At 48.4% G+C, this 3038-nt stretch overlaps 1 protein-coding gene across 2 annotated transcripts in view; it reads right to left on the bottom strand.

The window, feature by feature from the left end:
• The window catches only part of ZMAT4 (zinc finger matrin-type 4), a 43471-nt gene that overhangs the window by 12835 nt on the left and 27598 nt on the right, over nt 1-3038 (bottom strand). The gene's annotated exons all lie outside the window — the stretch shown is intronic.

Here is a 3038-nt window from a genome sequence, read left to right as displayed (position 1 = left end):
CCCTCTGCTGCATCCCCTGGGGCTGCCACGGGCAAGGATTTGCTCTTGGCACTCACGGTACAAAATAMAATCCTGAAATGTCACACTCAGGTCCCACGGACAACCCCCACCAGTGCTGAGCCCAGCCTGGCAATTAATGAAAACATCCCAAGTTTACCAAATTCTCCCAATGAGAAATAGATGAAAGTTGACTTCTCCACAAATGTGAATTTATCGTTTTGATATGCACTACATAACTGCTACAGAACAGCAAATGCCATCATTCCCTGAGCAGTGACATGAAAATTAATAATAAACACTCACAAAACGTCAAATGTTAAAAATGTTTCTCCATCTGAAACACAAACATAAAAGCTGCGAGTTTGACTATTTCAAGTATTTCAAAATGCTAAATAGCTCATGACAGTCTGCCTTACGTTCCCTTTCGCTGTGGGAGGGAAGTGAGAAAGTCTTACTTTGCTGCAAGAGGCAAAATACAAAGTTAGAAACAGTTTAGCACTCCGGCAATGAACTAATGTTTGACTTTTTTCTCACATCCAAWGCTTTTTATTCCAAGCTGGATTTAAATGGAACCCAACTTTTTCCATTGGCACACTCCAGGGACTCAGCATGAGATGAGAAAGTAAGTGAGCCACAACAAGGGGGCACRGGGAAACTCTATTTCCTTCAGAAGAAATCCCAGAAATCCAGGACTAAGACTCCAGCCACCGCTGAACAGATCCTTGCACCCAAACCAAAAAACCAAAAACCATTTACTGAGTCCCTTTTGATGTCCCAAAGCCATTGCCACTTTCCTGCAGTGATGCCTGCAGGTCCTCACACTGGGATCATTGAGGACAGCAGCTATTTCCCCCACAATTCTCTGGTTTATAACTCGTGGCAATGATGGGATTCAAGCTGACAGAGGATGTTGGAAATGACTACAGGAATTCATCAGCCACGGTGGTGACATAAAGCTCTGAGAGCTACAGCCTTGGACAGAGCAAYAGGAAAGATCACAACCATTGTGCTGTCATGATGAGACATCACTGTGTGACAAACACGACTGTTGGGCCACTTCTGCTCCTGAAAGCACCGGCAAAGAACGAGACATCTGTGCTCCATCTGGATGGGAGCAGTGCAGGGGAAGGTAGATCTCTGCAAGGGAACTGAGAATAGATGTGATTTCCCCCAGAACTGCTGAGACAGAAACCCCAGCATGTCAAGCAGTAGRATATCATCCCCAGGAGCATCCAGCACGCCCGGGGCTGTGCTTGGTTGGCTCTCAGGACTCATGAGAACGGAGTCTCTGAAGCTCCCTCTGAGAGACTTGGAACTCCCTGGTGCCAGCCACAAAGGGCTGGGACAAAAATCCAGTGAAAAATRCTGGGTGACTGCAGGAAGCCCAGAAAAATACTGTGCCCAAAGGGCTTATTTCTGAAAACTCCTGGAGAGTGAGGAGGTGCTCAYTAATGAATTCCTGAGCTCAGCTTCATCATCCAGATCAAGTGGCTGTGAGAGCTGATGAGTCCTTGAGTCACTCCTCCCCAGGGATTAGTSTGGCTGAAGAGCCCATGAGTCCAGAGCAGCACGGCTCACTCAGAGCCTGTCAGGCTGACCTAGGTCATTCAAAAGTGAGACAAAAAAACAAAACAATGCCCGGCTGCAGCTCTTAGCAAGCCCTGCCTTGGCCARACCCTGCAGTCCCCGTTCCTCCTGGCAGAGTCCTGCACATCCTCAGGGCTGAAGGATGAACCCAAAKTGTCAGCTCAGCTGGGAACCAGTCCATGCACTGTTCTGAGATCAGCACTCCTGTGAACATCAGCTCCCCTGGACTGAACAGGAGCACCAGGGTTTGTGCAGCTCCTTTGGTGCCCCAGGARGAGCTGCWGGAGCTGCWGGAGCTGCACACCAGGGATGGGGTTTGAGCTCTAACACAAACTCCAGACATATGAACACCAAAGTCCAGTCCCTGCTGCTCTCAGTGCCAGAAGGAGCAGAGCACAGCCCGAGGAGCCCCAAGGGAGGTGTAAATGAGCACAGCAGCTCATGCAGAGCYTTYCTCCTGGCTGACCCAGGGSTGCTCCCCCAGCTGCCCCCTCTCCTCCCCTGGCACACACTGGTGCCCGAGCAGGGCCAGGAAACCAAGCAAACCAACACCTAAAACAACTCCCCACGTTCCCTCCTTTGGCAAAAGGGCCAAAGTTCCCAAGGCCACCCCRGCAAAGGACAAATGATATTCTCTGYACCAGCATCACTTTCTGTGAAGTGAAAAAGGCAACAAACCCRCACACATCCAGTGCCAACCCTTTATCTAATCCCATCCAGGACTGAYGTGCTGGCAGGGTCCAGCACACACAGCTCCATTTGTATTTTGTGCTGAAGGAAGTGCCACTGGCAGCAATTCTGGGTCACATCTGTCTGCAGACTTCAGCCCAGCAATCCTTCCTGGAAAATGGGGAGTGCTTTGTTCGAGCATTCTCAGCTTCCACAACCACAGAGGAGTTTTTTTTTCACAGATTATTAGTGGTTTTCAGGGTCTTTATGGTTAAGCAAACAATAAGATGGTTAAATTATCTGATTCCAACATTTGACTTTTTAAATGTGGAAGTTAATAGGCTGCATTAGTAGAATCACTGTGGAGGAAAGCACAAAACCCATCTGGGCAAAAATCAAGAGACAATCCAAGGGTTTTTAAAGCCTGGACTTCCCTCTGTGGTTAGAGCAGATGATGCTCTGTATTTACAGTAACACCAAAGGTTTATAAAACATATTAGCTGAGCTGATAATTAAACCATTGATAATTAAAGCCAGGCTTGGCTGTGTCCAGTGGAGACATTGTCTGCCACTGAGMAAACACCTTGGAACTGTGGAACTGGAGACAAGGGTCTCACACCAGGGCCAGTCCCAGCTGATAAATCCCTGATCTACATAAACAAAGCAGACTTCCAATGGCAATTTTGGAAGGTTGTTATGACAGCAACACAAATGAGTAGCTGTTTCTGCCAGCTGCCACCCCTCAGCTGTCCACGTTGTGTCCATTTGCTGCCCACACACCC

The sequence above is a fragment of the Malurus melanocephalus genome, unplaced genomic scaffold (genome assembly GCF_030028575.1).
Source record: "Malurus melanocephalus ecotype Western Australia unplaced genomic scaffold, MMel_1.1 scaffold_712, whole genome shotgun sequence".
NCBI classification, from domain to species: domain Eukaryota; kingdom Metazoa; phylum Chordata; class Aves; order Passeriformes; family Maluridae; genus Malurus; species Malurus melanocephalus.
This window is presented reverse-complemented; position numbering and strand designations above follow the sequence as displayed.